This window comes from Crocodylus siamensis, chromosome 3, assembly GCF_052110815.1.
Source record: "Crocodylus siamensis isolate JL-2025a chromosome 3, ASM5211081v1, whole genome shotgun sequence".
NCBI classification, from domain to species: Eukaryota; Metazoa; Chordata; order Crocodylia; family Crocodylidae; genus Crocodylus; species Crocodylus siamensis.
The window spans coordinates 243,119,698-243,138,873 of NC_143397.1; positions in this window are offsets into that span (position 1 = coordinate 243,119,698).

Consider the following 19,176-nt stretch of genomic DNA (forward strand, 5'->3'; position numbering starts at 1 on the left):
GCTACAGCTGCAGAACAAGGGGGAAAACAGGGCAACCCCATCTCAATAGTGCTGTTCTCAGAAGATGTGTATGGGCCCGTACCACATTAGCCTGCCAGCCTGCAACACATGCAAAATGGGGGCACTTCCTCTCTCACAGCAATGGCTGGCTGGCAGTTGCCGCATTATGTCAGATACTTGACTGCGTGTTATTGCTTGAATGAAGCACAACAGAGCTCATGATCCTGGACCTTCTGCATTTTCATTTCAGCTCTGATAGAGATTCCCTCTGTGACCTTGGGCATGTTGTATGGACTCTCATCTTGCTCTTCCTGAAGTCAATTAGCAAACCTTCCTGCCTGTCTCAATCCCTTCATCTATAAAGTTAAGCAAACTCTCAAGAGGAAATATTAGTGTTCTCCAGTGCTTAGAAGATCCACAGCCCTATCTATCGCCATGCTTAGTATCATTCATGATGGACTCTCTCTCAGTTCAGGAACCATCTATGTAAATGAAATAGAAAACTGTATAACTATACCCTGATACTATTCTCAGGCTTTGCCATGAGTCATTCTAAAGCTAAATTATTGGATACTGCTCTGCTAGTTATTTTTAGTTTTTTTAGTAACTCTTGTAGCATCTTTCTGCAAGCCCAGCAAATTCCCACCAAGTCTCCGCAGAGCAGAGGCTGTAGCTACTATGCAACAAAAAAAAAAAAAAAAGGAAGTGTCTGATGTGACGACACGGAGTCTACTCAGCACCACAGAAGAGAAACAAAAAGGTGCCCAGGACCAAAACCATCTTGCCCTTAGTAAGATAAGAATGAGAATGAGGTGATGATAAGGAAATATGAAAGATGGGGCATCTACTCTGTTGGGAGTTCTGAGTAGAGTTCAGTGACAGGACACTGCTCAGATATACCCATCAAAATATCACATAGCCTCCGTTCCCAGGCGAGCTTCTGTAGTTGGCATTCAATGCTGATTAGATGGAAAGCACAAGCACGATCACACGAAGCCAGGCTGGTCCTCCTCCTCCAGCTGAGTGGCCAAAGCGCTAAGCTAAAGTCCGAACCCCTGGACTCTGCAACTTGCAATCTTTGCTGCCCAGTGGTCCAGCTTCAAGAGGAGGAGTGGAGGGTGCCCTCTCCTGGACTATTCTATAAATCTGAGATATGTGGCTTTAAACCACTCCGGCTCACAAGGTCACTGAACCTGGGTCTGCCACTTCCTTGGTGAGTGCTCTAACCGCGAGCCCATTATGTAAGCATTTGGCAACAGCCACCACAACCACCGCCAGATAGTGTAAGAAATCCACTCAGCTCTTTGAAAATAAATGGAAGTGCCTTCCCTCTGAGCAGAGACTTACGCTCTGAATCTCGAGTGGTTACAGCAGCGGTGGGCAAAATGCGGCCCAGGGGCCAGATGCTGCCCACCAAGCCATTCTTCTTGCCCATGGGGCCCCCAAAAATTTTAGAAAATTAATATTTAGCTGCCCCTCGATGGCTTGCCAAAACTCAGTAAGTGGCCCTCCGCCCAAAATAATTGCCCGCCCCTGGGTTAGAGATACCTCCCTGCAGGCCTGACTCAGGTGCCCGATCCTGGAGACAGGAAGGATTCCAAGCACATCCCTTTAGAGCCAGCCCCTATTGTTTCAAAAATGACCAATAACAGAGCTGGCTCTAAACAGCTCCCCGCTCAGTGGACCGGCTTTCGGATCCTATTTGGAGGCAACTAACTCTCCACATACCCTGTGCAAGGAGCCTAAGTAGCTAGCACAGGGCTCTGGATTCCACCCTGAGGGGCAGAGATCTTGCAGCACCTATATCCTTTGTTGCACCTACCTCTAAATCCCAACCTCCCTAAAGGGCCAGCTCACCTCATGACAAGGCAATCTTAGAGGATTTGATGTTTGGGTGCCCCACTGGAGTTATGTTATAGAAGCCTGATTTTTGCAGGGCAAATACTGAAATACCGTCTGCAAATCAGGTGCCTTTAATCCCGTTGATTCAAATTGAGCCACCTGGCAGGGGAGACACCATGATCTAGAACAGTGGTTGTCAACTGGGGGTACACATACCCCTGGGGGTACTTAAAAAGGTCATATGGGGTATGCAGAATGAACCCCAAATGTGGGGTAGCAGGTAGAGATGCAAGGCAGCCTGGCTGCAGGCTCCGGGTGGCTGCAGCAAGGTGGGGAGGGGCGCGCATGCAGCCAGGATTGCAGCCCAGCACATGGATCACTGGCTGCCCAACCTGCAGGCAAGTACCTGACAATTGTGTGACGAGGAAAGGGAAGGGGCTGGGAGGAGCAGATCGAGGCAGGCATAGGCAGGAGCAGGGCTGGGGTGAATGGGGACCCAGCTGGGCCAGGTGTTGGGACAATCAGAGCCTGGGAGGCTCGTTCATGGGTGCAAGGGTGGGGGGGAGCTCCCACTGCTGTGTGCACCCCAGTGAACCAGTGAAGGCCCAGGGAGCACATGCCCCCCTGATCTGTGTGTGGGGTGGAGGTGGCTGCCACTGGACGCTGCGCTTTGTGCCCAGCTACTGCTGCCCCAGGAGCACTGTGATGCCACATGCCTGCCACTGCTGGTCTGCACCATGCCCCTGCCTGCCCCACAGTGGGACACACATGGCTTCACATGGGTCCGGAGGCAGTGACAGCTGCAGCTGGGCACCAAGTACAGCCTATAGCAGCAGATGCCTCCACCCTGTGCACAGATCGAGGGGCGCGTGCTCTCTGGGCCTGCACCAGGGTGTGCACAGTAGCAGGAGCACCCTCATGCCCCTGGATAAGCCACTTGGGCTCCAATTGTCCCACTGCCCAACCTGGCTGGGGCCCCATTCACCCCAGCCCTGCCTGTGCCTCTCTCTCTCCCTCATTGCAGGGGCCTCAATCTGCACCCCAGGCCCTTTCCCCCTTCCACCACAAACTTATCTGCTTGTGGGGGTCGGAGCACACGTGTATGTGCTTTTCCCTCAACAAATATTTTTTTCTCCCTCCGCCTATGACACAGCCACCCCCACCAATCACTCCCTTTCTTGATGCTCCACGTGAGTGGCTGCAGCCCCCTCTCCCTGCTGTCCAGCATGTGGGAACCAGGCCCAAGTGTGCAAGAGCCAAGCCTCACCCTGGGAAAATCACCTTCTAGATCAGTGGTTTTTAACCTTTTTTTACCTAGTGTACCCCTTCTGTCTTAAAGTTTCAGCTCATGTACATCTTTATATTTTTTTCTTGTTTTTAACATTACCCATTATGTGAGATAAGGCACGCTACACTCATTAACATTAAATGCATTTTTAATATATGCATTAAATATATATATCATAGTTTTGCCACAACAGTTTGGGCCTGGTATGCTGCTGGATTAGTACATCATAGGAAACAATATTGCAACTCTTAATGAAGGGTTTGCATAAACTCATTTCTGGATGACAAAGGGATTATTGGTGTGCTCAGTGCTGCGCATACACATATGGGGCATAAGCCTCACTAAGTTTATAAGTGTCCTCTCTGGAGTCAAGCAGACTATTTGGGCTTGTCGCTACCACTGTAGTATCCGGCCCCAGCAGGGACACAGCTGTGAACCACCCTCCACACCTGAGTCTGGAAATGCAACCTACACCCAAAAGTTTGCCACTGAGGCTGCTCTTGACTTATCCCTACCACCCACTCTCAGGACCAGCAGAGACCAAGAGCTTGAGAGCAGGTGCCTGGGATGAGCCCAAAGCAGTCTCACTGGCAAACTTCCAGCCATGGAGAGTGCCTGTGGACCGAGGGAGCAGGGCTTTCCCAGTTCTGTCCTCTCTAGGACACAATCCTGCCATGGTAGAGATAAGCCTTGTGCTGAACATTAGGCATGTACCTACATACCGTGCTCGTGCCCAATTCACTGATAAAAATGATCCAAACTACTCCTCTCTTTCATTGATCTAGTTCTTTGCTGGCCTGCACATGTGCACAGCAAGTATAAAATGCCGATTTGGGATGTTTGCTAAAGAATGGAGCATAAAGCACAGAACCAGTTCGATTTATATGCGAGAGGCAAGCATTTCTTAGAATATCTTTTATTGGACCAACTATGTAATTGGGATACAGTTAGATAAGCTTTTGAAAGCAAGGCATTCTTCATCAGGTCCCTGATCACAAGAAGCCAGACAGTATATTACCAACTCCCGGTAATGTTTACAAGACCAGGAGCAGATGAGTAGGTAGCTACAAAATATCCATAAAATATTGCAATCATTGAAAGATTTCCTTAAGCAAATGACACACAGAGGATTGCTGCTTGAGCAAATAAGTGAAACTAGATGCTTTACTAGATATGCTATAAGCTAGTAAATCATTATCATGCAAAGCAGAAGAGGGTTCGGTAGATCCCCGAACAGGCAGGTAGAGCCCAGTGTATGTAAAAGACACTAAGGCCAGGAAGTCCTATCTGCACACGATCAAGGAAGATCAGAATTGTTCTTGCTCTAAATACAATAAAAAACCCTTCCCTCACACACAGTTACAAGGTAACTACACTGAACTGGAGAGGTAAATTGTGTAAAAATTTGGAAATCAGTCCAACTAGTTTTTGTTTGTATTAATATTTTAAATGTAAAAAGGCCTTAGTGGAAGTGACACCATATGTGATAACATTTTATCTCTACCCCTGTCAGCTGATGCCATTACACACAAATGAGGAGGGGAAAAGCATGACAGATGAACATTTTTTTTTAGATCAGCCACAGATCTCTGTAGGTGTCATAACCTCATGGTATTTCAATTAACCCAACTTTCTCATTAAATCTTTTTTTTTTTTCCGACTGAAAGTAGAACTGAGTACGGAAATGAGTGCTGTTCTAATTTCAGGAGGAAAATGAACTCATTTGCATCACTTTAACATTGTGTGCTGTTCAGTATTTTCAGTACATTTTCATAGAAGACAGAAAAAATAAAGACAAAAAAAAATCCCGTTCCCACAGTAAGCTAATTTGCTAACACTTTGCTTAAACGGTAACATAACATGATCAGCATTTAAAGCTGTATGCTGAGCCTATGTAAACCGGGTTCAATTCAGGTAACTAAAAGTTTATCACATGACAGAGTCTCTGCTGCTAGAGTGTATGCCAAGACAGGAGGGTTTTCTGCTGGGTGGCTATGCCACCTCCACAAACAACCCAAGCTAAGCTGACAAAAATATTATTCTGTCAATGTAGCTGCAGCCAAACCAGAGTTTTACTGGCACACTTCTGTTGGCAGCAGGGTGTGATCTTCCCAGCTGTGCTGGCAAACCTTGGTAGTGTAAGATTAAGCCAAATAGAAAGCCATGGTATATTTTAATGTGTAAGTATTTGCAAGGATTATGCATAACACTTTAGGTCACAAGACAAGGTTAATACTCTTTTTTATGAATAATAGATCATAGTGTTTAATTCAATTTTAGAAGATCATTAAAGTCTTCAGAAGTAAAGGAATGATAAGGAACGCAGTGTCCCAACCCCTCAAACTACTGAGACTCCTCAAGCCTACAGGAACTGAGCATACATAGCACCTCACACAAAGATGCCCATGCAGTGCCACTCCTTATGCCCTCCTGAATATACCAACACAGTGACTTGCTTAGTCACATCACAGACATAAGGTAATGCAGGAGTGTCAAAGATGTGTCCCAGAGACTGGATTTGACCTATGAAGCTATATTATCCAGCCTCCAGGCAGCATGCAGGGTGCACTAGATGCCCACTCCTGCTGCTCTCGGATCCCACCGAATGTAGCACTGCTTCAGTGTGAGTCCTGGAGCAACCACAGCCGGTGCTGCATACAGCATGGGCCCAGATTGAGACCAAGTGTGGTCTGGTCCTGGTCCTGGTCCTGGTCCTGACCCTGGATTGGCCACTCCAGGGCATGCACCACACACGGCACCCACTCTGGATACAGCATGGAGCAGACGCATGCTGGAATGGGCGTCATGTGCAGCATGGTTTCAGAGCTGCCAGTCTGGGACACGTGCATGTGGTGCCTGCTCCGGGACTTGTGCTGGATGTGTCATGCTGGTTGGCTCCCGCAAGCCTAGATGAGTTTGACTCCCTTGTATACCGCACAAGATATGTCTTCTTGGGATGCTGGAGGTCAAACTGTGTGTCTTTTACGTGGAGTTGGTGTCAGAGGAGACAAAGACAGAAACCTTCCCCATCACTCAGCACTTCTCCTGGATGCTGCAGAAAAGGATAGCACATGCCACACTTCCACCAGTGCCTGCTTTCATAAATAGGATGGGGTTACTTTAGAAAATCAAGCCCAAGCCTGTTAGGTATGGTTCTCTGGGGGAAGGACAGCATGTGGTATAACACCATGTCAGTGTGTGGGCTCTTTGGTTATTAGGAGAGCCTCTGTAAGGGCCTCTGACTTCCATTGTAGAGACCAGGCAGCTTGGCCATCAGCATCCCTGATGCTCCTGGGGCTGCCCCTCTGGAGCCCACTGCTGGTGATCTTGTTGCAGTGCGATATGCATAATGCACCTTGGAGGAACCAAGCACTAGGCTATTAAATTAACAACTGTGAATGACATATAGGAGCAGAATGATGGAAGGCAGAGCCGCCACCATATTTAAGTGCAAATTGTTATAATTTAAATGCATTTACCTTGCAGGGACCATATTTGCTTCCCATTTTGTTTTATGGAGAATCATTTAACTGAAAACGAAAGCATAGATACTGTCTATGGTAGAACAAATAAATGGAAACTGATTCCCATCATATTACGACCAACTTTGCATATCTGCCTTGCACAAATGTACTTGATACCCAATTACTCATTAACAGCAAAGCCATGGTGTTTATTTTTTATTGCATTTGTGAGTTTTAAGATTAGGAATTTCAATATTTATTCACAGACAACAGAAAGCAAACATCCGGTCAATCCTTGGAAAAACCCTTCCTTGTATTGTAATTTCATGGATCTCGGTCATAAAACAAAGTTGCATTTATGAGATGTAGGGGAAAATATGGCAGAGGAAGAAGTGGCAATAAGAGTGGTTACTATCCTGACAATTAGGTTGTCAGGATATCTGCTAGGATATCCTAGTCCTTTGCTAGTGATGTTTGGCGATTCCAGCGGATACAATTTTGAGCTGCCAGTAAAACTGGCTGAGGTGAGCATGTGTTTGTGGTTTGGAGGTTAGGGAAAGGACACCCCTGGAAACTAAAGTTCATTGTTTGTATACACAGAGAGGTGTGAACATGCAGGTGTTAAGTGAGCTTCCTCCCGCTGCCTGACAAATGCTTTCCGCAGAGATTTGAAGGCGTTAAAAGGGCTAGAGATAAATTTGGTCTTTTGAGCAACTTGTTCCTGGAACTCTGCTCAACAGTTTCACCCGGCACACAGGGAACCGCTGCCCCAAACTCACCTGTCTGCGGAGGACTTCGCTGAGTGGTACTGACTTACTATAAAGTCAGTAGGCTGGAAGCACGTACAGTAAAGTGCCTCGCACAATAGGCTCCACAATACAAATGCTTCAAAATAGGTAGCAACAATAAGCACCATTAGTCCCAGGTGCACTGGGACCAGCACTGGCTGGACATTGCAGAGCAGCTGAATTCAAGACAGAGACTTGAAGAGACTGTGCAGACGGCCTTGCTCCATCTATCTATGGGTGTTGGTACACGAGCCGGGAGGCTGCTCTGATGTGCTGCAATTACAGCGCATTGGAGCCAACTCAGTTAATCAAGTCTGCTGGAGTGTGGTAATTACTGTGCTCCAGCCAGCTTCCATGTCTCGTGTATCAGCATCCCTGCACTTGAAAATGGTGGTAGGGGCACTTTAACTAACGCTCATTTGACAAGCTTCACTCACTAAAGCTCACCTTAACTAAAGTTCATTCACTGCCACTTTGAGGCACAGGGACACTGAGACACAAGACGCTTTAAAGCACCCCCTTTCCACCCCCTGTTTAAAAACACCCTGTGATACAGGCACAGACCCCCACCTCCGTAGTCTCTGAGTGTCTGATGAACTTTAAGACATTTAGCCTCACAACACCCCTGAAAGCAGAGCGAATCGTCAGGATATACAACCAGGTAAAGTGTCTGGAGCCCTAGGCCAGGGAGGGCCCCACTCAGCTAAGTTTGTGCAAATCATTCAGTGCACTGATCTGAGGTCTGTTGGATGAGAGTGTGGACACACAACACATTTACTCCATATGAAACCGACTTTACTACACGGAAGAAGTGAAGTGGACACGTCATGCATAGCCCTAATGCCTAGTAAAGCGCTTGAATCCAGGATAAAGTTATCCCTTGGGAAATACGTAGAAACATTACTACGTGGGAAAGCCAGCCCTTGGCACCGGTCAGCAGTTTCATCCCCAGAAAAGATTTTTGCTCCATGCAAACTGTCCCTTGCCACCTCATGGCCAGAAGTTGTACCACCACCCACTGCCAGGTTTGGGAGAGCTGGTGGGTTGTCTCATCTTTACAATTGCATGAATTACTAAAAAAGTTAAATCCAGGTAAATTACTCCAAACTAATCAATCACATTGTTGCCACACTCCAAAATTGTCCCAGGACCCCATAAATCTAAGTCTGGTTCTGGCCCCATTTCAGAAGCTGGAGAGAAGAAGCTCAGAAATCAATGGAGCAGCAGTCCTTGAGTAGCGCCCTACCAACTGGATCACCCTTCTCCCAGCCCTTTTCTTATTCTCTCTTTTGCTTCCCTCTCTTGTCATAGAGAAAGACTCTGTTACAGTCATGAATACACTTTCCCCATTTACCTAAAATATCTGGAGGCATCAACTGCCTGAGTTTATATGATGGTAAAGATTGCAAAGAAGTAGCTGGAAAATCATCTGATACCATGGGATATGCATATAGGAAAATTACTAGTTTTCCTGTTGTAGACCTGTAGTGAGTTTAGTGTTCCATAATATAATATAATATAATATAATATAATATAATATAATATAATATAATATAATAATTGGGGAGATCACATTAATTTATTTTTCTGGACTTCCTAGCATGTCTACTCTAGTCTCCATTTGTTTTCCATAGACTGTAAACTCTTCTGAGTAGGGACTACTTATACTTTGGGTCATATATGATTCCATGTATGTTTGTGTATGCAAAACAGTTAATGAATAATCATTTCTATTTCAGTTCTTCTCTAAGTGAATCTCCCTTTTTCCAGCTATCAAAAACATGGGAGCAGGACACAGTGACACCAGGTCTGATCTCAGAGATTGAAATAAATAGACGGAACACATTTTATCATTTATTTTCAGCTCTGAATTCCTTTGATTACAGGAAAGGATTTTTCTAATGATGGATGAGCTGAATGGCCACTTGTGTTAATATACTACCATTTCATGATTTTTTCAATATTCATTTTTAATACAGTTAATGTTTGCTTAGCAGGACATTAATAATGCAGTGTTATTTATCACATAGGAAATAGCTAATGAAATCTACCCCATATGTCAGTTGAGGTGTATGCTTCAAAGCCACACTGCATTGTTTCTGCAAGATTTAAGGGGAAATGCTAGTGTTTTGCTAGGTTGTAATAGTAAGAGGGAAGTTAAATGGCAATTAGTATGGATTTTTTTTTTACATTACATGAGGGCTCCCTTGGGCTTCAGATCAATGTCTGAATCTGTTCAACTGTTGCTACATAGTCCTGAATTAATATGGGCCAAAGACAGCATAGTCTGATGGGCTGAGTGCAGGACTGTGAGCCAGAATCTTCCAAACATTAATGCAGACCCACAAACCGGGATTCACTTCTTAAGCAAGTGACCTAATTCTGTGGTGCTCAACCTTTTGGTCCTGTGGGCTACATGAGTAGCATGGGGCCAATGCAAAGGCCAGATCAGACCATGTGTGCTAGGTTCAGGCCCTGGGGCCCCACTGTGCCTCCATCTAGCCCTGTATGGGGGGACTGGGCCCTGGCGCCTTGTGCTGCCCCCTCCCAGTCCTGCATGCCAAGATTGGGCTCCAGGACCCTGTGCAGCCCCATGCACTGGGGTGAAGCCCTATGATCCCATGCTGTCCTTGCCAAATCCCATGTGCCCTGCAGGGTCACAGCTTATGAGGAGCCCCATGAGCCAGAGAGCATGGCATTAGGGGGCAGATATGGCATGAGAGCTGGGGGCTGAGCAACCCTGCTCTCCTTCACTTCCACACACCTGCTTGTAAATCAGTGAGATTGTAATTACTCTGGATAACAGTGAATTTAACCTGGCAAAACATTTTGTTTGACTGTGTACTAGTTGTTTTGGAAACATTTAACTTGATTTTAATACGAGTTTCCCTTGGTTAACGGGTCCAACTTGAAGCCAGAAGGAGCAATATCTTCAACTCAAGTGTATCAATAAAGTTCCATGAAATTCAGTGTGTCAGGCAGATTTATGTCAGCTGAGAAGCAGACCCAACGTCTTCATAATCATTGGGTCTTTTTTCGTAAATCCCTTTGTATTTATAATAGGAGTGGGGATACTGGGAGCTGGCCTCTCCCCTGCTTCTTTTGCAAACTGGAATTGAAGTGCATTGCTTCACGTTTTGCTCCCTAAATTACAGAGGAGGTGCCAAGGTGTTACATTTCTGTTGCAGGGAGGAAATGTAAGAGCTACAAACTCCAGGCATTGGCAGGATAGAGGAGCAGCAGTGGACAGCTGCCAGAGAGTCAGCTGGAATTGCTTTGTTGAAGTAGGAGACACGGTTCCCACAGGGGGTCCCCTGGCTTTTACACCTCACCCCTTGCCCATGCTGAACCTCCACTGTTCTAACGGGCTGAGAAGTAGGAGAAGTGCCACAGGGAGGCATGTGACCCCATGATTTTCATGGCATACACTTACCTGTGCATGGCATTTTGCCCGGGTGCAAATAATCAGGCTTTTAAAAAAAACAACAAAAAATATTGAGCTCCAAGCAGATTGAAGCCTTAAAAATGATTAATCATCCTAAATACATGAACATTTCATGGAAAGCAAGGCTCATCGCTATGGTGAAACGCTTTCCTTTGTTAGTTATTGCTAAAGAACAAACTGCAAATTCCAAAGGCAAAAATTTCTTCTTCCTTGCCCTTAGACCCCCCACAATAGATCAAAATATCAACTCCTAAGGGTCCGATTCTGCTTTCACTCCAAGCACGTGTAGACACAAACACAGCCATCATGAGGTCAGTGCACGTCTTGAGGACACAGGAAAGCTACATCAAACGCGGAATGATTCCCCTTTCATTTTTCAATTGTTATTACATGCAGATTTCCTCAGCATCAATATTTGTTTTCCTGCTAACTATTACGAATGTTTAGGCATATGAGTCACTAGTTCTTTTCCAGTCTGTGCTTGCTGTACCTTTTCCACCCTAGAATGGAACTAGAGATTAGTACACGATACCTGACCATGAAGTCAGTCATTAGGAAGAAATGGTAGAAAATAACAAATGCCGAGATAACAATGTATACCTGTCAAAGCCAGCATGCTGGCTGTGATCGTTTCTTTTAAGATTTTCACCAGGCTTGAGTGATAAATCACAAAACAAATAATACGGAAAGCAGAGTTTGCATGTGATTTGTGGGCATGCAGCACTTACTTTGGTTGCTATGGGTTACTGGAAGCATATTTCAGACATTCCTGCTGCCATAAATTGTTGCCACCCATGCCATTGCATTAACAAGAAGCAGCATGCTATATTTTGTTCAACCAGAGGCCTACTGAGCTGGCCAACTGAGGTGAGGTATGATGCTTTTCCCCTCTATGTTCCTAGTGTGGTATTAATGAAAACAAACTAATTACTATCCAATGGCTATTTGGTGAAATAAGTTATTTATAAATTGGGTTCAATCTAGTTTCCAGAGGTCAAGTGTCTACATAGATAAATCCCGCCCCCCACACCCACAATTGCACCCTTAATAGAGGTCCCTGAAGGGTAAAGGACTGTGGAGGCCAAGGTAAAGTGATAATTGAAGGGCATGTACTGGTTCCACGTTGTATACACTCATATCTTAGGGATTATCCATTAAAAAAAATTATTTGAGTCTACCAGTAACAAGAAATTAAATAGGATAGCCTTTCGTTTGTATCTGAATACTTTAAATGAATTGAGTCACTTCTGATGAAAAGACTGAATGAGCAACGGAAGTATTTCTTGAGTTAGATAACACATAAAGAATAAAAACAAAGGCTGAGACAGTTCTGCATTAGTAGCAATGCTCCACTAAGAAGTAAAATGAAAACTCAAAATGTATTCTCGTTCCATTTGCCATTCACAACCATGGATATACCACTACCGTACTGCCTTCTTCCAACTGATACATCCCTCTATGACAGCTACAAAGGGCCCCATACTCTGTCACATATGTTGTAAAAAAAAAAGGCATCATAGCATCTATGTTTCAGAGAGAATCTCACATAAAAGCTCAGCAGCCTGTTACCAGCAGGGATCTGGGTTTTCCATTCACCACAGCAAAACACGATAAAACCTGGATTTTGGCATGTTAAGGAAAAAAACCTGTATGTTCTCTTTTTAAGGAGAAAAACAGGGGAAAAGGAGGATTTCCCCTTGTTTTTCTGCCAGTTGCAGCCTGCAAGGGGCTGGGGAATGTGCGAGGAGGGCAGTCAGGCAGGGGATGCCATGTCAGTCAGGCAGGGTGGAGAGCAGCTCCCCACAGGTAAGTCTGGTGGGGGAGGGATTGAGGCCCCCATAGTAAGGGAGGGAGGTGGGCAGGACTGAGGCTGGGGCTGCTGCCAAGCCAGGGTGGTACATGGGGCTTGTGGCTTGGGACTACATGCAGCCACTGGGCCCAAGCAGGGAGTGAGATGGAGGAGCAGGTGGCTTGTCCACAGGGCAGTAGGAGAGGTAGCTTCTCACCTCTATGTGCACTCCTCGGAGGGGCATTGGGAGGCATATGCCCACTAGATTTGTGTGCAGGGCAGGGGTGGGCTGACAGCTGAAGGCTTGGGGCTCCCTGCTCTGCTGCCCTTCCCCCAGGGCCTCTCCTGCCCAGTGACTGGAACCCAGCATGGCAGGGCAGAGCAAGGCCAGGCAAGGAGGCTCAGTGCCACTACTGGGAGCCCTGCACTATCTTGGTGAGGCACCCCCTGCCCACCCATCAGCAGTGGGAAGTGGTGGGGTGGAGTTGTAGCCCCTGCTGCTGCCATGTGCCTCACCATGGCAGCGTGGGGCTCCTGGCAGCAAAACTGTCCCTCTGCACCCTGCTGTGCCCTGCCACACTGGGTCCTCCCATACTAGGCCATGGAGGCCCCAGAGGGAGGGCATCAGGGCAGGAAGCCCTGAGCCCATAGCCACCAGCCTGCACTAAGGGGGGAGGGCAGCAGGGCAGAGAGCCCTGAGCCTGCAGTGGGTAGCCCACATCTGCCCCTCTTCCCCCATGGGCAATGCTCCATCTGTGGTACCCATGGGGGAAGGGGAGCCAGGATTCTCACCCTGCTCAGGCTGCATAAGCCGCTGCTTCCCAAAGGTGGCAGCCAGAGCTTGGGTGCTGCTGGGGAGGGCAGGGGGCTGTGGGTGAGGAGTAAGGGGCACCAGCAGGGCCCAGAGGTCTGTGGGTGGGCAGTGAGGGGTGGCATCTGAATATGCTCACCAGCTCTGGCCCCACTGCCAGCAGCTTCTGTGAGTGCCCCACCCCAGACTCAGTAGGCACCTGTCGCCCATGCAATGGATGATGCCGGAAGAGTATAGAAAGTAGCTGCCTTGCCAGTGGAGACCCAGAGTAGCCTGCTAATACACTACTAGATGGTGTAGAAGATGAGAGACTGGAGCAAGACAAAGAAAGAAAAAATCACCCCCTCCTCAAAGGCACTCAAACAGGGAGAGACCAATGAGGCTTCTCACACAGACAATGTACCATTTCTTTCCCAAACAGATATGCTTAAGTTATTGCTGACTTACATTTATTCACCATTTAGCAGCAAATTTTAGAATATTCTGCAATCTCTACCAGAAACTTCCCACCCAGGACTATGGAGATGACTGTAGGGGCTTCACAAACTCATAACGGGAAGGGTAGGTGATAGCACTGACAACATAAGAAAATCCTCCTCTGAATCTTCAAAGCAAAGTTATGAGGATTTCACTGAGTGTCCTAAAAGTAATCTAACTGTGCTGCTGTTTTTATAGCAGTGTCTTAGCAGAAAACATGGGGCATTTTAAATTGATGCTTTGTTTTAAACCCAGCCAATAAAAATGCATTTATGGTTTTTTCCCCTCAGTTGAGTTCACAGGCTTCTCATGTAAATAAGGACACAGATAAGAAAGCGTAGCAGGATTAGGCCTAAAAAGCTATATGTTCCCTGGTAGTAGCAGTATTACACATTTAATGTTGTGAGGCTTCATGTGAGCAAGGAGACCCAGCAAAGCTAAGCCCTGTTCAAATTCATACTCAGGGACTGCCCCTGTTATCAGAGATTAAATTCTAATAGGCAAGAAAAAGGAAGGGTTATTACACTCTATCTTAGAGATTCAAAACTGAGGGGCAAAGAGACTCAGGCCAGCTCCACACTGCTATGCAAGTGCCTCACACACACTGAGTCAAATGTTAGCTGGGTGCCTAAATACCTTTGAGGGAGCTGATAGAAGTAATACACTGCACGACTGGCCCCTTCAAAGTGCTCTACAGCTGTGCCCTGACAGAAGTGCATGGCTGCAGAGTGCTTTAAAAGTAACTGATCATGTGACAAATTAGCCTTCATTTAATGAGGGTTCAGATGAAGGTGCTCCAAAGCAGAACACTTTCATTAACTTCTGTCTGATTGGGGCTGGGCTGATGCAGCCCAGTCTGGCCCGCAGTGCTGTCTGCGGGAAGGGAGAGGGGAGCAGGGAGGGAGGGAGGGAGCAATGAGCTGGGGCACCAGTCCACGCCCTCCCCTCCTCTCCTCCAACACATGGTGGGCAAACCACAACTGGAGCTCCCTCCACTTCTTCTCCCACCTCCCATCCTGCAGACAGCACCTGAGCTGGGAGGAGGGAAGGGGGCCTAGGGGAGAGAGCCTGCAGACTCGCAGCTTCTCCTGGATAGGCTCCAAGATGTAGCTCAATTCCCTCCCTCAACCCCCTGTCCTGAGCCAACACAGCATGTCTTTTGGGTCTTTAGCCTGGAAAAGCGCAGGCTCAGGGGTGATCTGATGGCCACCTATAAGTTTATCAGGGGTGACCACCAGGATCTGGGGGAACGTTTGTTCACCAGAGCGCCCCAAGGGATGACGAGGTCGAATGGTCACAAACTCCTGCAAGACCATTTCAGGCTGGACATAAGGAAGAATTTCTTTACTGTCCGAGCCCCCAAGGTCTGAAACAGTCTGCCAGCGGAGGTGGTTCAAGCACCTACATTGAACACCTTCAAGGGTAAATTGGATGCTTATCTTGCTGGGATCCTATGACCCCAGCTGACTTCCTGCCCTTTGGGCAGGGGGCTGGACTCGATGATCTCCCGAGGTCCCTTCCAGCCCTGATGTCTGTGAAATCTATGAAATCTATGAAATCTTCAGGCACAGGGAGAGTCTATTCCATCCAGGAGAGCACAAAGCAGCAGCAGACTCTCCCTGTGCCTGAAGAAGGGTATCTGTGCCCAAAAGCTTGCAAGGAACAATATGTCCAACTATTTAGTTGGTCTCATAAAAGATATCACATCTACCCAAATAACATTGTCTACCTAATTAGAACCATTTTTTTTTCCCATCAGTAAATGTTATTTGCACCACAGGGTACAAAGAAAAGGCCCCAGGGGCTAAAATTCTGCCTTTTTTTACTCATGTGACTGTTGGGACAATGTGGGAGGTTAGGGGGGGAGGCAGGTTTTAATTAAATGAGACCAAATATTTTACCAGTAGTTAGTTTAAAATGACTCAGATCTCTCCTTTCACTTTTGTTTTTAGTGAGAACCCCCCAAGCTGGCACTGAAAGGCAGTTTATTTTTTAGTCAGTAAACAGGACCGAAACATGAGAACGTATTATCTCAGACTGTTCAAGCAAGCAGCTGCAAATATGATAATCAGCAGGCCCTGGCCCCAACCCCCAAGTTAATTTCTTTAAGCAGTAAGTTGAACTAAATCGAAGGCCAAGGTGAAACCCACATAAATGAACGGGGCCCAATAGGCCAAAACACAAAAGAAGTTTCAGTGACTTTATAAAATAAAGACTTTCAATTTAGCCAGAGTGAATTTTAGTTTTTTTAAATAATAACTCTGCTTCTCTGTTTTATTGCCTGCTCTTCTCTACTATGGGCAAATAAATCGTGCATTTTAAGTCTGACGTAGTGAACCATCAATTAATTTATTTTAAATTATTTTTTAAACTGAAGAGGCGATGAGTTTTTTGCTCCTGTGAGAAAGCTGTGTGTCTTGCGAATCTGATATAACATTAGTTCACTTCCTCTCCCTCACCCCCCAGTTTCTTCATGATTTTTTTTTCATTTTTCTACAATAAATGTTCTCAAAGGAAAACCATTTTAATAGATTTTTAACATTCACTTTTTATTGGTTTGATTTGGAGAGAGGTACCAGCTGCCAACTGCAACAGCTTAAGTTAATACAAGAAATTTTTATTTTTTAATTGGGATTTTTCATTTCTGAAACATTTTTCAATTTTTAGAATTTGAAATGTGGTTCTCTAAAAGTCCAGTTTTTAGAGATAAAAAAAAAAAAAGCTCAAGAAATACTGGTGGAAAGTTTAGGGGCAAAGGGAAGTGGCTCCTTTTCTTTGCACACGCAGAGCTAAAGAAAGAGGCAGTGGAGCTGGTGGAATGCTATGACTAATCTTCTTGCACATCTTTCAGCAGGTTGTGAAAGAAAGAACATGCTATAATCTGAACCATTAATGACCCAAGAAAACAGAAAAAAGTTAAAGGAGGAAATGTTCCCGGGCTGCCTGAAGCAGCAGCTGGGAGGGGAGGATGAAAGAGGGCAACTGTGGCAGGGTTTATCCAGTCTGGCTGTGGGCCCTGATACGTTCCCAGCTGTTCTTCCCGCTCTTTACTGGAGCGCACACTTTCATAATGAGCTCGGGCTGCCCTTGTGATCCCCACCCCAGGTTCTTCTGATTACAGTCAGATTGCCATTGTATTCATTCCCTCCACCTGGGGAAGTGGCCAAGCCTGGCACAGGTGAAGCTGAGCTCCAGCCCCATGCAGAGCTGGCTTACCCTGCCTGAACCGACACAGAATAGAACAGGGGCGGGCGATTACTTGGCCCACGGGCTATATAGGCATTTCTGGGGAGCTGCCGTAGGCTGGTCAGCACCCCTCACCCCCTGCAACAGCCCGGAGCCCGCATACCCTGCGGTTCCTCCCTGCCACCACCAACAGTGCGCAGCCCCTGCCCCATGCCTGCTCCGGACTGCCTGTCCACACTGAGCAGCAGCAGCAGATGGGCAGAAGCTGTGAAGGAAAAGTGGCACCAGCACCATTAGGGATATGCCTGGATGTTAAAACATTCTCGAACACTTTGGAATTGACAATCATTATATAATAGGCAGACATGCTGAGTCTAGGGTCCCTCTCTGTTAAGTCATCTACCTAGTCTTTGTATAGCATCCTGGGCACTTAACACAGTCCTTTATCACCCTTCACTCAGAGGACATCAAGCAAGTCATATCCACTGATTCACTTGCTTGGGCCTTCAATACCAGTATCCAATCTCTGCTGGTGCCCCTAGGTATGAATAGGATTACCAAGCCTTACGTGAAAAAACCCCTCAGAAGGATCTTCCCCTATCACAATGTTGTCTTTAAAATAATAATAAAGGGTGAGTTTATTGTATTTCCCTTCTACTTTTTTTAACTCTGGCCATGTCCACACATGCAGGCATGTGCAGTTTGTGGTGCCACAAACCCCACACGTTATATGTTAAACTGTGAACAGTGCTGCTAATTTGCAGCACGGAGACAAAATTTGCTGTTGGGGGCAGGCAGCCTCAGCACGGGGGCTCCACGGTACATGGAGACTTGGGCTGCCTGGTCTCCCTTCTCCACCTGCTGCTCCCTGGCTGAGAGAAATAGGTAACAGTACTTGAAAGGTGTGTCTGTATCTCTTATCTGAGCAACCCAGTTTGAAAAAGATCGCAAAACAGATAAGCAAGCAAAATAATACTTTGCACTTATATAATACTAGTAGTATTCTTTTTTGATTTTTAGAGCTCTATGGTGCCTGCTGAGCACTGACAACTTGGTTGATCCCAGGTATGGCAAAGCACTAAAACACACGCTTAGTGTGAAGTATGTAGGCCAACCCATTTTATTAAACCTAAGTGTCTGCTGGTTTGGGGTCCTAAATCACAACATAGATATAGTATGTGTATGGCAGCCAGTTTAATAAAGGTATAATGACAGAAGCCCTTGAACCAGTCTCGGAGCTATCTAGTTACCTATATCTATTAGCATCTGCCTTCTAGGCATGCGGTGGCATAGCTGTCAAGGAATTTCACTACAGCTTCAGGGCCTGAGCTCAAGTCCTACTCTGGATACATGCCAAAGGCTGTCAATGGGTCATTTGAACCAAAGAATCAAGGACAACCGGATGAGATGTGGGTCATATCACTGCCTAGCATGCTGTTGGCAATAGAAATGGGTATGATTTAACCACACTAGACCAATAGGCCATTAGGCTCAGGTGGACCTTTGACTTTTCTTATGGTATCCAATGCTTCAGTCAGAAATCATGAACAGAACCCACCCTTCAGAGCCATGCATTTCCTCCCAAAAGATTCCCTCCGAGCAGTCTTGTGCTTTTAAATAATTTCACCAATTCACTGCAGAATGCAATAAATACTCCCCCCTCCAGTCCCAAGTAATCCAGATCCCCCAGTGAATCATGTCTGAAATAAAACACTGATCTCTAAGACAGATCTTCCTTTCCATTCCATGAACCAGAAAGGTTTGTTAATCAGACAACTATTTAAAACAGTCACTCCCAGGGCCTGCACCTGAGCTCAGAACCTATAATTTATAATCTACCCTCCCACGCACAGCCATTGAAATCAGATTGCTGTTCCCACAGAAAATCAACATGCTAGAACACAAGTCCCAACATGGCTCTAAACAGTGATAACATATTAAAGGAAAGATGTGAGGTGGCTTGAAACAGGTACAAGGTAGCACAGAGGACAAATGCAAGATTATCCTTTTCATACTAATAAAGGTTAAAATTCATACACAAGGATGTAGAATTGCTTTAGATCTCACCTAGAACTTATTACCAGTC